Below are 24,175 nucleotides of genomic sequence, written 5' to 3'. Positions count from 1 at the left end.
AGCGGATCCTCCATTAATTTTTAGCAAGGAATTCCGAGGCAACAAGGCATGCAGTAGCCTGATCAAACGAGTCTATGGTGTTGTTTTTATTGCTTTAAAGCATGCATCACAGAGCAATGTTGCTGCATATTGATTTTCTGCTAGTTGAAGCTTAATCACTAATGCTCGGATCCGTATCGCATAATATTCCAGAAGTTCAGTCTTTATACGCTTACGGTAAAACAATCTTTATGTATTTCACTAAGAGTTGAAGACTCATCAGTTATCTTCAGACTCACTTAGCCAGCTAATGCGTTGCCTAGGAAGCAGCGCCACACATGGAATATATGAGTGTATATTTAGTTTATTGACTGATTGTATATTCAACAAGTAAAATAATGGAGGTATTGGTATTACATTTATTCTTTGGTTACGACCGTTTCAAAAACAGATGGCTCAGATAAACTATTTAGCGTAGTGGAATACATAACCATTTATACAAACAATGATTATATATTCTTAAGCTATATTACATGCAACCCATCTTTCATCTCAATACCGAATGAACAAATCAATAAATATCCATCTACACACACACATACACACGTAATCAGTGGGAGGAGCTTATACTGTTGTAGCGATAAGGAAATAACTTTGAGATTAAATATACGGAGAGGACAACGTATTTGCGTACCAATTGATAAAATTGACTGTGACCTCTGTCTTTGGCTTTTGTACATTTGAACCACACACATACACACACACACAATTACTGTGTGTGTGTGTGTGTGTGTGTGTGTGTGTGTGTGTGTGCAAACAATATTTAGCAAAGAAACAAGAGTAAATCAATTCCACAAAGCGAGCGAGCAAAACGAGGTAAAAAGTAATGCGTTCTTATCATCTCAGCTTGTTCAGTGCTATATTGAGGGAGTATGATATGTTACTGTTTACGCAGTGTTGCTTATTCTCTTATTGTAAACAACTGTAAGTTAATGAAGGAAATAATTAGTATTCCTTTGTTATTTATTCTTAACGTCTAGTTCTATATTTCGTTGTCGTCTGTATGAGCATCCGGAAGACAGTGTTATTTCGTTACTTCTGACTACCCAAAGGAAGTAACCTTTTAACCAAACGGCAATACCGGAAACTCTACATAACAAATTCCAATATATGAGGCAGATAATTTAGAAACGGATTTAGTCTGTCGTCTGAAGATCTCTTTACTTAGACTGAATATTGTAACTTGCAAGTTGCTAATATATTATCACTAACGAAATAAAATAATATTCATGTATGTAAATATGTGTGTATAAAGACATATCTATCTATCTATCTATCTATCTATCTATCTATCTATCTATCTATCTATCTATCTATCTACCTCTCTGTCTGTCTGTCTGTCTGTCTGTCTATGTGATCATCAAAAACAGAGCTTCATCCAGCGAGAGATAAATATAATTTAATATACACCATATTTAAAATAAGAGTTACTTATATTTTCTGGCTATAGAAACACTGAGATTAGGCAAGGTTTATATAAAGTGCCTTGTGTCTCTAAGCAATCTTCAGGCTCAGGGCCTAACTATGTGTGCTGAGCCTCAAGACTGTTTGGAGATACAAGGCACGTTGTATAAGTCTGTCAAATCTCTGTGCCTCTATGGCAAGAAACTAGAGGTAGCTTTTAAATACGAAGTTGGGCTGAAAAGTTGACAAGGTGACTGAGAAGATAAAATTCTCAATAGTGGCAATAGTGGAGATTGCGGGGGTGTATATGAGAACGGATTCTGTTAAGCAAACGCATAAAATTGTTGATGTCAAGTTTCCGATTAAGGGTTTATTGGCAAAAGGAACGATACAGATATTGGTTAAGAAGTGGCGCGCTATGAAGTCAGTGCACAATGCCTCAAAACAAAGAGACCCTGTAGTTCGAATGGCGAAGTTATTTAGGATATTCGCCAAAGGATTACAAGAAATCCAAAGAAATCAACACGTAAAATGGCGCAGCAGTCTCGCATATAAGCAGGAGGTCATGCCTATGAATGTTGAAAAGTCTAAAGCTGAAGTCATATTAACAATTAAAAGTGGATGACAAAGGCAAACAAATAAATTAATGGACATAGCTTCTGAATAGCAGTTAGAAGCAGTTGAAATAACACAATGACACATGCAAATGAAAGGCTGGGCGCTTTGTCGTGTAAGTAAATTTATTTCTTTATTTACACCATGCTATGAAATCAGGGCTACTTTCATGCTCCACCCTGTATATGTGCACATATACGTGCTTAAATGTATATATGTATATATATATAGATATAAATATACATATATACACATACATATACATTCCTAAATATGTTTATAAAAAATATAGTCTTTCATTGCCATTTCAAGGAAAATTTTAGATACTTAAGAAATATTCTGTTCTACTCTGGGAACAAAGCCCGAAATGTTATGGGGAGGGGAGCCAGTCGATTAGATCGACCCAGTACGCAACTGGTACTTAATTTATTGACCCCGGAAGGACGAAAGGCAAAGTCGACCTCGGCGGAATTTGAACTCAGAGCGTAAAGACAAACGAAATACCGCTAAGCTTTTCGCCTGGCGTGCTATCGATTCTGCCAGCTCGTCGCGTTTAAAAGATTCTTTTCCACTCTAGGCACAAGGCCCGAAGTTTTTGGGGAGGGCCCCAGTCGATTAGATCTAATCCAGTACACAACTGGTACGTAATTTATCAACCCTGAAAGGGCGAAAGGCAAAGTTAACCTCGGCGGAATTTGAACTCAGAACATAAAGACAGACGAAATACCGCTAAGCATTTCGCCCAGCGTGCTAACGTTTCTGGTAGTTCGCCGCCTTGATGTTTAAGCTATATTGCAAAGATACTATTAAATTTGAGTTGGACAGAGTGCGTCTCTAACGTGATGAATAAGGGGAAAATGTAGTGGGAAATCAGTTGAGAAGGAAATATTTTGTTAGTGAGTTCGTAGAACTTTGAATATGGATCGTTAATTTTATATTTAAAGAAACAGCATTTAGTTAAACACTATTAAAAAACATTTCCACTCAGTTAAAGTCCGGCAGACAATATGGATAATAGTTTCACAGTGAGTACCTCCTATATAACCAAAAGTCAAAGAGAAATTATAATTAATAGAATAATTAAGTTGTATTAATTTAAATTAAATTATTAGTTTAAATATTATTTTAAACGAATTAATCCGTTTTGACTTTCAACTACGTAGGCGGAGCACCATTTCGAAACAATTATCTGCGTTTACATTTTCAACTCAACTTATGGTCCATGATGTGCAAATTAATTGAATCTCTTAAAATGTTTAATTAATCCGTTGTTGCCAGTCAAGAGACTTAGCTACGACATCCATAAATTCTACAGCACTCTGTCTTAAATTCGCCTCTTCTGCATATCATTATGCACGTATTCTTTCGAACCTAGAATAATTTTAAAAAATCTTTTTCTTGTTTCATTCATTAGAATGTGGCCATGCTGGAGCACCGCCTTGAAGGATTTTAGACGAACGAACCGACCCTTGTAGGTTTTTGTCTGATATTTATTCTAGTGGTCTCTTTTGCCGAACTGCTACGTTACGGGTCGGTAAACACACTAACACCGGTTGCCAAGCGGTGGTGAGGCACACACACACACACACACACACACACACACACGTATAAGATGGGTTTCTATATGTATGTCGTCGGCACCCACTCATGTCCGAGTTTGGTTCATCTGGGGCTTCCATGATATATATATATATATATATATATATACATGCGTTACATGGTTGTTAAAGTCCCTTGGACCTGGTACAGTTCTAGAAGCATACATCGAGGCCAAAGTCAACCCGACTTTATCATGGGCTATCATTGTGAAGTTAAATACAAGAGGTGATTTTATTCTTACACATCGGAAACAATGATGTATTTCAACGAGGGAATCTCTCTGTAATGCCGCTTATACTTTCACTAACACCTTACCCTGTCCGTTTTTGCAGAAACACATCTACTTTACACATTGTTTCTTTGTGAACAACTTGGAAATATATACAAATATATCAACAGTATAAAGAAAAGCTTTGATTTAGTTATGACATTGTCAAGAAATAAACGGGCAGAGTTTGAAAAAGAAGAAAGTTGTTATAAAGCGAGTGACAAAAAGAACGAACATACAGTTAGAGTTTTCTGTAAGAAGTTCAACATAATGGATGCTACGCATAGCATAAGTGAGTCATAAGACGAAGTGAAACCCCCAACTGTGAATGGTGTGTGAAGAAATATGGCCAAACTGTGTCCATGACTTTACAACTTTTGCAGAAGTAGAACGTCTACATCGAATTCAGAAAGATATTACGACACTTGCAAATGATATAGGTATAAGAAGTCCTATAAATTCATGTAGTTGAGTTATTAGTGTTCCACAGAGAACGTTTATCTGACAAGAAGCTGATATAGCTTGGAAAAAAAAACAAGCTTAGAATTCCGATAAGAATATGGAAATTACACCAATTCTACCTAAGTTTACTACAAAAACATTGCTGAAGGGATGGCACCTATATGCTAATAACAACGCTAATCGTGAGTGTATCATAAAAATTACAAGAGAAGTTTATGATGAGCTCGGTTTTTATGCTGAGGTGCACACACTGATAATGCGCGTTAAACATCAAACGATTTTGAAGTTCTTTGCCCCTCAAGCAGTTGTTGATGATGATGAACTAACTATAAGATGGAAGATAGCATCCCTCATCTTCCCAGTAACTCTCAGTTCACCACCACTCTCACATAGTAGTCACAGTCTTTTGTGGTAAGAACGTACCCTGTTACGATATTACACTTCTTATTTATTCCCTGACGAATTACTTTTCAAATGTTTTTTTTTTATATATTTATATATATTGCACAGTGTATGTTGAGAAATTGTTATTTTCGTGAACGAAAGTGGTTGTGCTCATTGTTTGCTGTTGTTGTTGTTGTTATGAGGGAAAAAAAGAAATCAGTCGGAACGCATTATCGCTTTATAACATGAAAATCATCGGGGGAAGTTAATTTCCCGTTACGGGAATTTGCGTTACGATAAGTTTTCAGAAACGAATTATTTCCGTAATGCTGTAGGTCCTTGTACATACATACATACATACATACATACATACATACTCGTGTATATATATATATATATATATATATATATATATATATATGTATATATAAAATACATACATATTTATACATGTATGTATATGTTTATATCTATTCATTCATTCATTATTTATTTATAGGAATCATCTATATATATATATATATATATATATATATTACAAGTATACAATATATATATATATATTACAATATATATATATATATATATATATATATATATATATATATATTACAAGTATACAATATATATATATATATATATATATATTACAAGTATACAATATATATATATATATATATATATTACAAGTATACAATATATATATATATATATTACAAGTATACAATATATATATATATATATATATTACAAGTATACAATATATATATATATATATATATATATTACAAGTATACAAAATATATATATATATATATTTCTTTTTATTCTTTCTTTTGTCAAACTGTTTTTCTCAGTTATTTTTTCTAGTCAATTATATTTCCACTCGTATTTTTTTTTGTACTAATTTATCTATACTTTTATTTAGATCTTGTATTCTTTCTGTTTATTTTTTTTTTCCAATTATTCTTCTCACATTTTCTATATCTTTCTTCCTCTTTCATTTTCGTACACATTCGCGGTGCACATTTCGCTCGTTCATACGAGGTATTCTACAAATAATATACATTTAAAATGAATAAATTTGGAATTATTAATTTCTGTCACCAGTATTAACATCGTCAAAATACCTCGTAATTCAGATGAATGAGAGTTAGAAATACCTAATGATTGCTTACGCACCCAATTTAATACACTGGAAATAACATCTAAAATTACTTGCCACTCTCCATACAAGTGTACATCAACACATTTTGTAATAGATCAGTGCATCGTACCGTTCTTCATTTATAGAATGGTAACTCTTTTTCCTAATTATTATCATTCTAGTCGCGTTGTGACTGTCCTCGGCGCGTTTCTAAAATGCTTCTGTTTCTATAACGTTGTTTCGTTTACTTCCTCATTCATTCATAAATTGTCAATCATATTCATCATTTTACACCCTCGTGGCTGTGTGGTAAGAAGTTTGCTTCCCATCCACATAGTTCCGAGTTCTGTCTCACTACTTGGCATTTTGAGCAATGTCTTCTACTATAGACTCGTGGCAATAACCAACGGGAAACGTTACTTATTGGAAGCGCTAACAAAAAAACAAACAAACTCAAAACAAAAAAAATAAAACTAGACAAAGAAGGATAGGATGGAAGGAAAAAGAAAAAGATGAGAAGAGAAGAAGCAATGCATATTCGGAGGTATCAATATGGAAAAGTATCGATACATGATGAGACCAAGTGTGGTATGTGGTAAAGATATTTCAAATTTCGGCACAAAGCCAGCAAGTGTGGGGGATAGTATGAGTCGATTACATCGACACCAATATTTAACTAGTACTTATCGATTCCGAAAGGATGAAAGGCAAAGTCGACCTTCACGGAATTTGAACTCAAAACGTGAAGACGGGCGAATTACTCCTAAGCAATTTGCCTGCTTAGCCTTGGAAATTTCAAATATTAACAGTAGTATATAACCCTTGATTGACAGCCTTGTTTCCCAACCACATGGTTCCGTGTTCGGTCCCACTGCGTGTCTTCTACCATAACTTCGGGCCCAGGCCGACCAAAGCCTCGTGAGTGGATTTGGTAGACTGAAACTGAAAGAAGCCCGTCATATATATATATATATATATATATATATATATATATATATATATACAGGGTTTACAAAATGAAAGTAATCGAAGTAATATTTAACGCTAGATCGAGTGAACTATGAGATGAATATTGAACACCCAAATATTTAATGCTGTGTGAGGGGGTGAAATTTTCCCACACGTCCAATAATAAGAACTTAGAATATTAAATAATGAAGCTCATATGCAACGAGAAACTTAATAATGAGAATGTAATAGCGATAATGAAAAAACGAATATTAGCAAAAAAGCGGCAATGGAAATTAAAAAAAAATCTCTAATTATTTGCAAGTCACATAAAAAGTATAAAATAGATAAAGAAATGTATAATGGGAACAATGAAGTAAGAGGGTGATAGAGAGAATGGCTCCGCCTGGTAAAGTTCAGATATAACCATTTGAACGAAAATCTGTAGAGGATTTCTGCACAGTTTTGATTAAAATTCAATATCTGTTGATGTTTTTTATGTATAGCAAATGCTATAAACAAGCCCCAACATGTCTCGGAAGAGTTATACTTGGGTAATCGTATGGAAACAAGGTGTTGCTCGATAGCAGTTTCGATAAATGTAGTGTTAAATAGTCAAATTAATCTCGATGAGAAGAATTCTGAGTGAGAATAATGAGAATATGAAGTTGATGAATGAAGGTAGGTGTGTGAGGTTTATGATTGAATAATAGACTCGAGTATGATAAAGTGGCGGCGATTGAAGTGATGGTATGATGGAAATATCAGTTTTTGAAATAGTTCCAGTGGCTGACATTGTGTGTGTGTGTGTGTGTGTTTGTGTGCGGGCGCAGTGGTAATGAAACAAAATAAGGAATAGCAAAAGAAAGTGTTTAGGAAGTGAAATTGGTCATACAAGTGAGAAACCGGCGCATTGTTCACATTGTACACTGAAGGGCTGTGAATTGGTAGAATCGATAGAGCAGGGATTTTCAAAGTGGTTGGTACTACTTTTGGTACCATCCAATATAAGGGACAGTGGAAAATCTAACACAGGTTCTGGAGGGCAAGCGTTATAGAAGCTAGTGATAGATCCACGTGTACAGTTTTTTAGTTCTCGTCTCCTACTTAAATATTGGTTTCAAATTCTGACACAAAACCAGCAATTTCGAGGGAAATCCACACGTGTGTGTGTGTGTGTGTGTGTGTGTGTGTATCTACATGTAGTGCATTTATCTTTTGTGAATCATAATAAGAATATTATTAAAAACGAAAGTAAAAGAAAGGGGTTCATAGTTTTAAAACACTGCTGTAGTATTTGGACAGTAATTGTTTTGATTTTCAGTACCAGCTTCTTTCACAATAAGTTCCAATCTTGCTGTAATCGACGTTTAGGAGCCAACAAAACAAGTAGAAGCCACGTATTAATATTACTATAATCAATTATTCTCTCACCCAAAACATTTGTTGACCTGTCTGATACAAGACCTCGAAACCCACGTCAACCCTTCTGTTGTTCAACCCTATCAAATTGTAAACAGGCCATTGTAGCGGGGTTCTTTCGCCTAAATGTCATTCGTTATCACGAAATAAATTTTTATCAGAAGCTACGTTGATGAAAGAAACCCTAAGACGCTAAATGTATTAATCTATTTAATAAAAGCCGAGTGTTCGAAGATGGGGAATAATATTATAAGGCACTAAGAAAATCTTAAAGGAGTGATTCTCCGACATACATTCTTTTTTTATTGCCTGTCTTTGCTGTAATAACATGGGAATCAGAACTAGATTATCTATGCCAGTATCTCAGATCCAAGTAGTGTTATCTCCACAACAACGGATAAATTAATCTTTTCTCCTTCTAGCAAGACAAAACCGGATGCATCTCTTGTTCTCTTAAATAATGAATATTAAATACTTCGATGCGATGTAAAGCTCAGAATATCGGATAATATTATGTTCTGCAGAAGAATGATGGTGCTCTCGTGCAAACAGAATACAGTATATCATAGATGTCTCAGGCACATAATTAACAACTTGGTGGAGAACATGTACGCATTCCGCCGCCAAAAGGAAAAAAAATAGCTGTGGCTAGAACAGACCTCACAACCCATGTACTCAATGTAAACTACCGTAGTGAAATAAACTTCTTTTCATACGGGAAGAGAAAAAGAAATAACTGTGAGAATAATTGAAAGTAAAAAAAAGATTCTGTTAATTTAAAGAAGCTAAGAAAAATCAACCAGCTGTTAAACAATTTCCATTTTGTTGGGGTAGAGTTGATTGCAAAACAAAAAAATTTGTAATATTCATTTGTCACATCGACACAAAGCCATATATCTGTAAAATAGATGAGTAGTAATTGGGTTTAACTCCAGTTCATCATTGGTAATTAGATTGTAGACAACAGGCATTGAAAAAACTAAAGAGGGTCGATGCGAGAGTCAAACAGAATATAGAAAAAAATTGTTGACCACTATCCTTGCAAACAAGCAATGATTTGGTACACACGGCCTTCATTTTTACAGTACATTATCAAAAGAATAAGTTTGAAAGTCGTCTCCAAGTGTCAGTTTAGTCTATTTTATTGCAGAGGAAAAGTAAAGAAAATAAAAATAGAAATAAATAAACAAACAACTCTGTGTTGTAAGTTTAATTCAAATTTGTCATTGAAATGAAAAATAATTAAGAAAGAAAAGCTCTCCATATAATTCGTAGTAATTAAGTTTAGCACTCATTAGTAATTTGGTATTTAATTGAAATTTATAGACTGTTAAATATTTATTGAGTTATTTATTTTATTAGCAAAGATAGCTCTGAGATTTTAATAGATATTCATGGCTTCGAGCTAGATCGAAAACAAAGAAACATGTACCAATGTTTTTCGGAAATTAGCATGTATTTGTGTGAGCGTGTGTGCAATGATCGGTGGTAACAGCGTGAATATTATTTCTAGCGAGTAAAAGAGAAGATTTTCGTGTACGGCGTCTGGGGAAAGAGTTTCAATTCTTAGCTGCAATCATTTCCCTTCATTTACGCTGTCATTGTCTGAGACAAGTGATCAATGTTATCCAATATAATTTCCTTATCTTTGAATGTAGCAATCTTGTGTCGAAACAAGAAAGCAGTGTTTTTCTTATTAATATTATGAAAGCTGCTGTTCCGCCCAGGTCGACTTTGCCTTTCATCCTTTCGTGGTCGATGAATTAAGTACTAGTTGCGTACTGGGGTCGATCTATTCGACTAGCTCCCTCCCTAAAAATTTCAGGCCTTGTGTCTAAAGTAGAATAGATTATTATGAAAGCTGCTGTTCCGCAGAGGTCGACTTTGCCTTTCATCCTTTCGGGGATCGATAAATTAAGTACCAGCTGAGCACTGGGGGTTCATGTAATCAACTTACCTCCCCACCACAAAATTGCTGGCTTTGTGCTAAAATTTAAAACCGATATTATGGAAGCTGCTGAGAAGCGATCAGTTCCCAACCAATCAAGACATTAAAAACACTCTTCACACACCCACCTATTCTTTTTCTCACTAATTTTCCGTTTCTGTGTTTATCTGAAAAATCTATTTTATTTGAATTTAAGCAATGCCGGAAATAGTAGAACTCATTGCGAAACACATATCATTTCTTTCCATTCTTCTGTGTTCTTTGTTTTCATTCTTCTGTATTCTTTGTTTAAATCCTCCTGGGACCTAGATTACATTTACCCGTCTGGCTTCTTCATAAAACCATTTTCATCGCTCCCAATACGAATATAAGAAATTATTAGTAGAGAAAACAATATCGCGCACGTGTATCTTACCGCTTTCATTCAATAATAGTGGCCGGTTGGGTCGATAGGAACAGAAATAAAATAACAGCAAATTGGGAGTGTACAGTTCAAATTCCAACTAGTATTAAATTTACCTTATTTATGTTAATAAAAATAAAATGTTACTGTAATCAATTTAATCATGCATAATCTACATTTACAAAGTTCGAATTATCCTTTAAAAAATCATTATCCTTATTTCATATCTAATTCAGAAAATCGATATGAGAAAAATTGTTCTACAAATTAATATATTTACTCTTTACTCTTTTACTTGTTTCAGTCATTTGACTGCGGCCATGCTGGAGCATCGCCTTTAATCGAGCAAATCGACCCCACGACTTATTCTTTGTGAACCTAGTACTTATTCTACCGGTCTCTTTTGCCGAACCGCTAAGTTACAGGGACGTAAACACACCAGCATCGGCTGTCAAGCGATTTTCGGGGGGACAAACACAGACACACGAACACACACACACATATACATATATACGACGGGCTTCTTTCAGTTTCCGTCTACCAAATCTACTCACAAAGCTTTGGTCGCTCCGAGACTATAGTAGAAGACACTTGCCCAAGGTGCCACGCAGTGGGACTGAACCCAGAACCATGCGGTTGGTAAGCGAACTACTTACCACACAGCCACTCCTGCGGTAAAATTTTATTAAAATAACTAAATGTGAATCTAACTCCTGTTGTCAAAGAGAGATAAGAAATAAATATACAGGACAGAAAAAGCATTCTTTTTTAAAATTAATAATTGGCAGAAGTTACTGAGTGACTCAAGGGCCGAGAGTTTCGTGCGTTGGAACTTATCAAACTGAAAGAAATATCAGCAATTTGTCAGTTATTATTTGAACGAACATGTCCATTTGAATTGCAGTATGAGCAAACCATTGTTTCAACATGTTTGGAAATGATGTTGAAGGAAGCAGAGCCCGGTGAGAAGAAAATGTTATGACGTCAAGTGTGTGTGTGCTGAGAGGAATTTTGCCACGTCGAAAGTGAGCAGGGATCTAAGTTTGGCTGATTCGCGAATGATATGCTAATATTTAAATAGTGCTGTTAGAATACGTTTCAGTTTATATATGTGTGTATATGTGTGTGTGTGTGCGCGCGCGCTCGTGTGTGTATATATATATATACATATAGAGAGGGAGGGAGAGGGAGAGGGAGAGATGGGGAGAGGGGGAGGGAGAGGGAGAGATGGGGAGAGGGGGAGGGAGAGGGAGAAGGAGAGAGTAATACATAGCGACCGACATGGGTAGAAAGGGAAAGAAAGATATAAACTATTTCTCTGCAAACACTATAAGACTTCCACTGAGGAACTGAACGAGTGAACACACGCACACGCGTACACGCTCACGCACACACATACACACACGCATACATGTACACGCTCACACACACACATGCACACACAAATACATGTACACGCTCACACATACACACACGTACATGTACACACTCACACACACATCTATACACCCTTCCTTTGTGCCTCCAAAGACTTTCCCACATGTTTATACATGTGTGTTAACTTATGTAAAGTTGTTGCTTCCGCCCGCTTTACTAGATAAATGTCGCTTAAATGCGATCAAATTCTGACTCACATCTCTCTTGTGTTTATAAAAGCATGATGCAGAACATAATGAGTTTATTAAATTCAATACAGAATATCAACCATGGCATCGCCATTTATAAGGCTTAATACTGAAGTAATCTTAGATTTTTGACTTGTTGATTTGTGATAATTGAAATGAATTCTTGGAAATTCTTGCGTTTCTAATATGTATCGACTAAAACCGAAAATACAGTCATAGTACATGTGAGAAAAGGTTATATATTCTGAAATAGGAAAGCGAACATAACAGCGTAGGCTACCCTCAAACAATCCACCCCATGTAGGCAAAGAAGCAGAGATGGAAAGGTTAAAAGTTTCTTCCAAACAATCTGTGCACCAGATTCATACTACATATATAGAAACTTTGCTCTTTTGACCTATGAAATTATCTGTGACACACATAGTCTTCTTACGCTTCCATTTCTTCATTCAAGTAGAATGTTCTTTCTTGCCTAAGGACACTACATTAGTTTCGACTGTACTCATTGAATGATATTGCTGTAAAGACATCTACTGCAGTTGCTGTTGCTGCTGCGACTACTACTACTACTACTACTACCAGCACGACCAGTGCCAGCAACAGTATATATATATATATATATATATTTCTCTTTAATGTAAACAAAAACATTTCACCATTTTATTGTTTTTTTTTTAAAATCCTATATTGAAAGAAATATCTTTATCGGTTCTTGTACCGATTTCAGATTGGTGCCGTGTAATATAATTGTCTGGAATTTCATTGAAAACAAGACTGAAAATTGCAAAATATATGAGAGATAAAAATACGGAAATAAAATAAAACCTTCAGAGGAAATCTAGAAACTGTTCAATTGAAAAGTTGATTAGGTGAGAATAAAATTATAAAATGGCGCTAGTGTGAGCGTGCGTGTGTGTGTGTGTGTGTGTGTGTGTGTGTGTGTGTATAGTTATTATTTTGCCATTTTTAGCGCTGTATTTTTAATTTTCTTCATTTACGTTTCTTGTATAGTTTTATTTGTGGGTATATTATTTTCATCTTTGTTTTTATAAGATTCTGAAGATTGATGGGTCTCATTTCAGAATAATATCATGGGATTCTCTGGTGATAAGAAGAGGAAAAATACTCTCTGTGCTTGCACATGCTGCTCGATAAACAACCAAATAATATTGAAAGATATCCTTTTGTTTTGTACAGAGCATATGAGTGTAATGAAAAGTCAAAAGAGATAGCACTACAATATGACCTGCAGGGACTCACAGACGTTACTGTATAATCGAATATGTTCCACTTTTATTGCTAAAATTGATTATCTTCTGCGGAAATGGACATAATTGAAATAAAAGAAATTGCCAACCAAGTTCATTACAACTTTGATTTTTGTGCTTAAAAGATTTCAAAGTTCAAATCTCACCCAGAATTACTTTGCTTTTCATATTTCCAGAAATATTGATAAAATGACTTCCAGTAGCATATTTACAAAAAGGTTGATGTTGTGGTTGGAAATCTACATAAATGTCATTTTGGATAGGTATAAGACTACAGACACTAGCGCACACACACACACACACACACACACACACACACACACACACACACACACACACACACACACACACGATGATTGCTTTATCTTGAGAGACGATAGCATCCCATCAACACACACACCACACCCTATCACACAGTACACTCACTCCGTTGAGGAGAACCTTAGATGACTTTTAAGACCCGGTGCTGACTGACAGGGTTTAAAACGCAACTGACAGATATTATTCAAGTTACTTCTATATCTTTGCCCTTTAGAATCTGATTCTGAAGGAATATTTTTGTGAAATAGTATGTCCTTATTCTGTAAACTGAATAAGGACAATGATAATATTTTCGTGGAGAGTTAGAAAAATATGGTATAGAAGGACATCAGGAAGAAAATATAATCAATGCGTTCGTCTAAGCATTTCAAAGAGAATCGCATTAATGAGATGAGATTCAAAGAAAGAAAACCCCGTTGTTTATCAGTAAACTTTACTAATGTTCAATTTGTAACCAGCTACCTCTTTCTTAGGCTCTTCTTGTTGGCTATTCGGAAGCAAGCTAATAGCACATCATTGCATATATATGTCTGCTAATTACGTAATAGGCCTTATCTTTATAATGGTGACGTGAAGAGACTTATGTCTGTTCCAATTCCATTTGTCATGATTCAGTTTTGTATTTGTCAGAGTAATTACATTTACGTAATATTTGGAGTGAACCCTACAAACCATCATCTGGATTATAAAATCATTTTCTATTTGCAATTCATTAACAAGCTATGGCCATGCTCATTATAGATCCGACACACACACCCGTTTAAATACGTCTGTGTGTGCGTATGCATATGTGTTATCCTACCTAATAAGAAACCCTTGTAGAAATGCATGTTTCGTCAATATTATTATTTCCTCTATCAATGCATCGGCTAAAGCATTAACATCTTGTTGAATTTACTTGACCATTCATTCTCTTTCTGACTTCAATTTGCGTGACTTTATGCTTCTGATTGAAAAGGTGTGGACTTGACAAGACTTTTAAGCATGTTTGAAACATTCTTCTAGTTCACTCCTCGAAGATGAAGAACGCCACGATTATCTTTGGAATTTCTGTCTCAAATATAACATTCCTTTGTGCCAAACAATTAATTATATGTCTTGATAAACGTGTTCTGATCCGATAAATACTGATTTATTTTAACTCGGCACAACGCTAATTTGAAGGAAAGTGCCATATTGTTATAACACTGCTTTCTACTTTAAATGTTGAGCAATTATTCAGTATGTGTAAGTCTTGTTCTATACATACATACATACATGCATACATTATGTATACATATGCATATATGCTTATACACAGACTGGCACACACAAACACGCACACACGCAGATATATCTACATGGGTGTATACATGTGTATATTGTGTCTGCTATGTTATATAAGTCGACAACTTTTGTGACAATTCAACTTAGATGAAGAGTTAAATATTTGCATATTTGAATATAACAATTGCTCAAATGCAGAGAATCACTGTTGTCAAATTAGAAACAAACCGCAAGTCTTAAGATCTAAGTGTATGTGAAGGTTAATCTTTAGACAAGTCTGGTGAATGCAATATGTTTTCTTCGGACCTGTACATAAATAAATGTCATAGTCAACATGTGTGTGTGTGTGTGTGTGTGTGTGTGTGTGTGTGTGTGTGTGTGTGTGTGTGTGTGTGTGTGTGTGTGTGTGTGTGTGTGAGTAAGTAAGTAAGTAAGTAAGTAAACAAATGGTGTGCGTTGCACTACACGGATGCATCAAGGATTGAACAGACAAAACACAAGGAGGAAAAGATAGACTAGAGCAGAGCAAACGGGAAACTACACGAAAATTTAACGGACGAAAAGTATAGACAAATACACGATACACAGAATATTTGCAGTTGAGTTTTCTTCGTTAGTTAAAGAGCCAAAATGTCATATAGTGTTTCGCGCCATTATCATTGAGACCACTCAATCTTGGAGGCGCCAGTGCTGTTATTAAGCTACTGGGAAAAAGCTAGCGAATGTATACTGAGACGGAAACAAACAAGACGTTATATAAATACAACAGACGAAGAGTTTATGCATTTATACCAGTACGAAGCCTTACGGTTCTATAAAACAGAAGAAAAAATAATAATGATTATACAAATACCATAAACACAACAGAAAGAGCTTTGCAGCTATCGAACAAACTTAGTGGAGTTGCGCAAGGGGAAATGGAGTAAGTCCTAATGGACGTAGCAGGAACCCAGACCAGTGTGGTCAAAGGCAGGGCGAACAAGAACAACACGCCTTCACCGGATACCGGTCTCGTGGTAGGGAAGAGGAAGTATATATATATATATATATATATATACAGAGAGAGAGAGAGAGAGAGAGAGGGAGGGAGGGAAAGAATGGCATACGGAGAGAGGGGACAGAATGAAGGAGAAGAGGGAGTGGAGAAACAGAGTTCATATAGTGTGCGTATGTATGTTGTACCTGACATAGAAAGACAACGGTGTATTCTTATAAACTTGGTCTTTTTCCAGTTGAGCGTGCTCTATGATTAATGAATTTCGGGACTTTTGCTGTTGCCTGTGTACATGAAATAACTGGAAACAATCAACTCAAAATGTACCAGATAATCAGAAATACGGATACATTTACCTAAGTGTATCCTCTCTGGAGATTTCAATATAACACACACACACACACACACACACACACACACACACACACACACACACACACACACACACACACACACACACACACACACACACACACACACACACACACACACACACACACGCACACGCGCACACTATTAGGTGTTTATGTACTCATGTATTTGTACAAATTTTCATACGATAGTGTGAATTAAAACTGTGTAAGTGCATATGTTTGCGTACAATGTAAAATAATCATATTTATCTAAATGTGTGTTTTTATACCAACATATTCACGCAAGACCATATGGAAAATGAGATACAAATTTTCAGAACTTTCTACACATTATGCTGATGAAGCGAAACAGAATTCCCAGTTTCTGGAATATCTAAAAAGAGAAAGTTCAAACCATCCCAATAGATACGAAAAATAGTAAAACAAAAATAGATAAAGGTGTGTAAAAAAAGACAAGGAAATAGTTCTGTTATAAGTGAACCAATATCTATTGCCTCACTGCAAAGAAATGGTAAGTTGAATGAGACAAATTGATTATATTTATACGTAGTATCTGAATACAAGATTTGTTTAAAGATACCAATAATGTCACGAACAATGAAATACCATACGGTTTTACAAATAAGAAATATTTAAGACCAAATCTGATATAAGATATCATATTTCATATTGGAAATCTTCAATATTTTTACTTGATATACAAAGAGATAGTCAACTAAAGAAGTTGAGGAAAGGTTAAATGAAAAAAATATCGTGTGCATGTATGGTAGTTCAATGATAAAATGGAGAGTTTCTATTGCAAAAGAATAGATGAACTGAATGTATAAATCTGTTTCAATTTCCACAATTGTAATGATCAGTGATGGAGTCCTCTCAACAAGGACATATACCTTTAGGATATGTTGAAATCTTGGAAGTCATGAACATCTTCGATTCTTGTATTATTTTTCTCTATAGTTATAAGAGAAGTCAAAATAAATCCTTTGTCGTGCTTATTCAATATTTATTCAATACTAATATCTATTCAGCTGTTTTTCTCAAGTAGGATAATGTAGTTCTAATGTAAAGATTTGCTAACAAAGTAACATCGTTTTAGTGGTTATTATGGAAAAGGAAGTGTAGATGTGTCTTCATTTGAATTAATATAGAGTTCTCAGTTTTCATGGACCTCAGATGTTCACTGGATCGGCCTTCATTCCAATTTCTAGTCTGGTAAGCGAATCAGCAAGACATCTTCAATAGATACGGTGACTTTTCGTAAGAAGAATCGACCTCACCAATATCAACAAAGAAGACGTTTGTGAATTGTTCATATAATTCTGACCGCCATCACATTGTGATATCAACTTGCAGCTGGTTATACTGTTCTGCTAATAGTTGTGCCAATATCGTCCACCTGGTAACACAATACAAAGCAAATTTTCACTGTCTTATTTGAAAAAAAAAGCTGCTTTGTTATTCTTTGATTAAAAACAATACCATATATACAGAATGGAAAGGATGAGAATGTGAAGCCTTCATGATTTTCTTTCTCTAATCAGCATCATTAAATGCAGTTGCAACATATTTTAAATGAAATTCTTGGTTGAGATTTCTTCCGCACCGATTTAGATATAGTCCATGTTTAACTTTAAATCGATTCCCTAATTCCTCTCTTGAAATACTGTGGAACTTCGCCACTTTGCCTTCATCGTTTTATTAGTCCTAGTTGTGAGGCTGCAAGCAATCAGGGACATTACCATCAGGAGATTTGTCGATCTTATCAACTCTTATTTATGTTCACCTAGAACTTATTTATCGCTGTTTTATTTGGTACTGTTTATCGTTGTTCAACGTGTTTTACGCACTACAAGTATAAACAAGTGAACACAAACACACACAAACTCAGGCATAGTTACTAGTACAGAGTGACAAATGTACATAAACACACAAAAGTATACATACACACACACACATGCACACATAAACGCCAATAACGCGCAAGAGAGAAGGAAACAAAAGACAATAACTCATGAACATAAAAAACACAAAATGATACAAAAAACTAAGAAGATGATGTTGATAGCCTTTCGAGTTGACGAAACATGGATGTAAAAGAAATACAAACAAAGGAACAGAAAGATGAAGACAAAGAACAAAACATTGACATGGAACCTCTCTTCTTCAGACGTTTACCAATTGCTGTCCTCTTCTGTAAACTTTAGTAGGTTTTGTCTTTTGCATTCGTCTCTTTGTGCATACATTTTTCCACGCACACACACACACACACGTGTGTATACACGGCTGGTTCCTTCACAGCTTCTATCTACCAAATTCAACTCATACACCATTGGTTATTTGCTTAAAAATATCAAATGCTGTAGCTGACAATTAAATTTTATATAATAGTTCTTGTTTGTTATTTAATAATTAACTAATTAATAAATCGTATAATTTATTTTATGCATCCACTTAACGGTCATAAAATCTCGGTCAATCCACTCATTAGCATTTCCTAATTAAATATTCACTTTTCTGTTTTTACGTTGATTTCCTCGCCTCACCCGTCAGACGAATATTTCTGATATAGATTCATAATAAACGGACATCGATTTGATATGAATTTATTTTAATTCATCTTAAAAATTGTGCAGCTACGAATAAAATTTGGTGGCTTATAATGAAAGATTATCAAGGTATAGATGATAAAACGAGACTTGACAATAGAGAAACTATACGTAGGAGATATATTTATTGCGAGATAAGAAATTTCATTTACGCTATGCATGAATTGAATTCTTACACAATATACACAAAAGCTGGTATTTATAAGGTTTTAAAACCTGACTGTGTAATGTTTGTCTTCCTCAATGTTTGTCTTCCTCAATAAGTAGTGTTAGAAAAGAAATAAAAGTTAATCCGGATATATTGATAAACTTGGCAATATCTCAACGTAGAACTATATTTGCGGTCGGCCACTGAAACCAATGATTCAAGCGATCTTGTCCCACCCTGTTGCAAAGACAAGTTTTTAATCTTCTCAGAACAAGACATGGCAGGATTCACAGTAAAATTTGCTCCGCAGTTTGAAGAAAATATTGAATGTTGGGAAGCTAATGTCTCTGTCCACAAAATTGACGGGTACAATTGTTCAAAGTTCCTTTTGGACAAGACTATCTAAAACAGTGGTACTCAACCAGAGTCCATATGACTCTTGAGGTTCTATATAAGATATTTGAGAGTCAGCATAACAAAATAGTAAATTGGGGATCTACAAAAGTATTTTAAGGGCCCCTAAAAATGTTGCTCTAGATGTATGTAGTGAAGATGGTGAAGCTAGGAGCCAATTTGCATAATGGTTTTAATACAATGTTTAGTAAATTGTTTAAACACAGTCTCACGTTTGTCTTGTGATATTTAAGCATAATGTTAAATAAAATGGTTAGAGGATCTTCAAATATGGTGTATGGAAGCCCCTTGAGCTGTTGTTATTGTTATTAATATTGTATTACTACCGAAAGATCTCTGTTAAAGTAGTTGAGTTGTCTAGCAATACAAAACCCGTCACGTCCTCTCTTTCACACCACAAATAAAACTAGAAAATTCAATGGCGGTTGCAACAAACAAACAAAAAAGAAACCCGTAACATTTAGTTTATTGGTGCAAATGATTTTTCATGTCAGTTTAGCATTGGAATGTTGTAGAAAAGAGTAAAGGTGTTTTGAAAAAATAATATTTTATGAGCCTTTCCTGAGATAAAGAAAATATCTTTTTTTAAATGCTACAAAAATTTTGTACAATAATATCAAAAATATGGTAACTTTACATAGTTGAGGCGAGTGTGAATTGGTTGGTCGCAGTTTTTCAGAAGTTTCTACAACAATGTTTCTCAGCTATTTCATCTTTGGAGAATTCCACAAATAAATTTCATCACCGAAGAAATCTCTTCCAAACAATTATTATGTACTTTTACTCTTCTTTTCCTTTCTTTTTTTCATGGAGTTAGATGTCATAAAGCAAAGAATATATTTTTTCTAATAACAATATATTTTAAGCAAAATTTTTTGATCAATTTATTTTAAACAATTTATTTTTTTTAGAAAATTACTATTTTTAAATCTCACAACGGGAGATATTCAGCAACAGTACTTTGTAGTAAAGACTGTTTGCCAACATAACATGGCAGTCCTGGTTTAAGACAAATGTTGCTGTAATTTAGCCCCAGCTGGCTATATCTATGACCTTATATTTTCGAACAAGGAATCTAGCACCCCAACTCAGCTCAGAATAATATCTATGTATCGCGATTTCTGGGTTATTTCTCTTCATCAGCACAGAAATAGCCTGTAGCCGAACAATTATTCTGTGCTGATGAAGAGAAATAACTCAGAAATCGCGATACACAGATATTGTTTCGAAAATATAAGGACACAATCGTGTCGTATAGCCAGCTGGAGACGATGTCTCCTGGGGCTAAATTACAGCAACATTAGTCCTAAACCAGGACTGCCATGTTATGTTGGCAAATAATCTTTATGTATACGTAAGAAATTGAAAATTGCAGAAAAATTTTCATTTCTTTCCTACGGATGTCTGCGTCCGGAACTTGTCCAGCAGTGTGTTAGTTAATGCCGAAACAAGATGCAAACATATTAATTTTTCTATTCAGGTTGAAGAACCAAGTGATCTTACCAATAAATATTATCCCCTAATTTTAGTAAGATCTGTCAATGTTTTCTGTTGCAAAGAATTGCGGGAGACAAAGGAAAAGATTTATTCAGTAAATTGATATGATATCTGGAGCTCGAAAACTGTTGGCATCTATCTGTACTACCGGTGCTGCACACTAGAAAACACAGGTAGAATTGATGGGAAAACAGGGCTGTAGAATCTGAATATACATAAATGGAGAAATGGTTTGGTCCAATCCCGAGGACAGATCAAAGAAAATTTTAATTTCGGTCTCATGTTTTTTAATGTGGAAGTTCTTTTAAAATACTTTCATGTGGTTGTGTCCACACGTGCGCGCGCTTGTGTGTGCGTGTGTGTGAGTCTTTTGTATGTATTTATATATTATGTATATTGAAAGACTTTTAAAAGCTATGTTTCTAAAAATAAGTTGAGAGTTAATTCTCCTTCTCTCACTCTCCAGAAGTAGCGGATCATGTACTGAATTCACCTGGTAAGGAAGAGTCATGATTTCCCAGGCTAACGACTAACCAATCATGAATGAAAACAATTCAATTGGTCCATTATGCTTCCAATATATTTCAAAAGCTTAAGTGAATAATTTTAAACTGGAAATGTTTATTTCCCATGTGATAACTGTTCACTATGGGGCAACACGTGTTTGAAAAACCCTGGCTCGGAATTCTAAACGATCCAGCTAAACGGTTTGACGAACGTTAAGGTGTTCTGTTTATATAGAGATGTCTTTTGAAATACGCAACGAGGGATTGCTATTATGAAATCAGTGTCTACACACGACAAAATACACCGGAAACGGTTTGTGAATTTTGTCTCACGATTGCTAAACTACTAACTTTCTATGAAGAAAATAAAAATATAAATTCCCTAAATTTCTTCCAGGTTGTAATTATTATTTCTATCTATAAGAAATTTCCGCTTCATTAAAAGATTAATTAACACATTACAGGGCATGTCATGCTAATGAGTTCTAAAAAGAATGAAATAATGCTTTACGTGATTAACATTCACTAGAAATTTTATAAACTTCGTAATAAGTAAAGAAAAATTAAATTTGTATTCTATGCGTCTTATTTCTTATTCCTTTATTTCAAACTCCAATTTTTAATCCCATCGAATATTACGAAGAAATAATTTTCTCTTGTAATAACTTTCCACTTGGGGATGACATGTGTAAAAGAAATAGCATTTATGAAAGAAATATCATAAACAAATTTAAGTTCGCTCAAGTTCCTGTTGCCTCTCTTCTTCTAAGGCAACAATAAAGAATATACTTATAATACTTATAAAGCTAATAAATATATTTCATATTACTTTTCTTTTAACATTTTTCGTCATGAGAATTTCTATTTATACTAAAGGATTGAAATGCGGATGCTTTTCTTTACTTTGGCTTAGGTTTTATTTTCTTCTTTTACAGTTTTTGAGTCACAGCTAAGAGGTGAGGATCTGGTACATAATTCGAAGTATTAAAGGGTTTCTGAAAATGTTATGCATAGTTAAAAAAAATGACCATTCTTCAATGTATTTTAGGCAAAATCATCACACGTGTTCACCTTCATTTATTTACTTTTTGTGTTCACCGTCATTTATTTACTTTTTGTTGCTTCATTCAGTGTTGTTTTTTGTATATACTTTCATGATGTGCAATAGTTAACGCCTTGTCAAAGTTTCCGGTTTTTTTCCTACTCTCTCATTTTTATACAAAAGAAATTTTTGATACGTAGATGATTACTCGAGTGGCTTTCTAATTAAGGGACAACAGCAACGATAAAAATGAAGGATTAAATACTTCATGAGATTAAGCAAATTATAAAAAAGTTTAGCAGTGCTAAATGTATCTTCAAAAAGAACGCTGAAAAAATTTCATTTTGTTTAAAACCAGATTTCCCTTCAATTTCACATTAAAAGTCACTTTCCAGTAGGGTCTTCTTACTATTGATAGATTCTAGGATTTCCCTACTTTAGGGAATATTTTGTGCAGATATAATAAAATAACTATAAAACTAAATATTAAAATGACTCCAAGTCCTTTTGTATGTCATTAGCTTATTTATTATTATATCTGGCGGAATCCTTAGCAATCTCACGGAAACTTAGGGCGCCGGCGCACCTGGTTGGGAATGCTTATCTACAACCTGTGTATGTGTGTGTGTGTGTGTGTGCGTGTGTGTGTGTGTGTGAATGTGTATGCATGTGTGTGTATGTGCGCGCATATATGTATAAAACAGGGCATAGTTAGTTCAGAAATGTATTGGTGTGTTTGAGAACAGCAGCTAAAAATAATTATTGTTAATTAAGCAGTTTTCATTATTTTGACAGTTTCATCGGAAAAAGGTGATAAGTTGTCAAGCATATTGATAGAACCATCACCGCTTCTGCACTTCCTTAACTTCAATACTTATCTTTAATAACAACCCATTCCTACAAACAGTTAATATCTACCACGCAGTAATCAATGGTGGGATAAACATTTGATGAATATCATACGTCTATCAATGAATCCTTCCATGATTACAACATAATCATTGAGACAACTTTAAGTGATAAACTAATGGTTTGAAATATTTTAGCCTGTTCTCTTATGAAGCTAAGACGTTAGCAATAACATCAAAAATGTCGCCAGAGTTAAACTGTCAATTCAAAGTCTGGCTCTGTTGGAAACGCTCGCCAATGTAGCAGCAGAAATTGTTGCTTTTGGGAAGAGCGAAATACTAGCAGTTACAAATAATTTACTGGAATAAGTAAAGCCGATTTCATGGTATACGCGTATTTTCCTTCCAGTTGATATAACAACTGTAATGAAGAATTCATTCTCTGAGATGTTCTCTATCATGAATCACTCACTTGAGTGAATCACTCACTTGAGTGAATCACTCACTTGAGTGAATCACTCACTTGAGTTGATGCGATACTCGCAATCCTTCTATAATTTATTGATTTACTGAGGTCCGACAAGTTGATGTTTTCTCACAAAACACGGCATGTATCCACGTACACGA

The 24,175-nt window shown here is 34.6% G+C and overlaps 1 long non-coding RNA gene across 1 annotated transcript in view; it reads left to right on the top strand.

The window, feature by feature from the left end:
• LOC149132943 (uncharacterized) overlaps positions 1-13,629 on the top strand; it is an 80,467-nt gene extending 66,838 nt beyond the window's left edge. The window contains exon 2 of the long non-coding RNA XR_016243789.1: positions 13,347-13,629. This is a non-coding gene — a long non-coding RNA (uncharacterized LOC149132943). The remainder of the gene's footprint in view (positions 1-13,346) is intronic.
• Positions 13,630-24,175: the final 10,546 nt, after the last annotated feature.

This window comes from Octopus bimaculoides, chromosome 12 (genome assembly GCF_046866305.1).
Source record: "Octopus bimaculoides isolate indiv1 chromosome 12, ASM4686630v1, whole genome shotgun sequence".
Lineage (NCBI taxonomy): Eukaryota > Metazoa > Mollusca > Cephalopoda > Octopoda > Octopodidae > Octopus > Octopus bimaculoides.
This window is presented reverse-complemented; position numbering and strand designations above follow the sequence as displayed.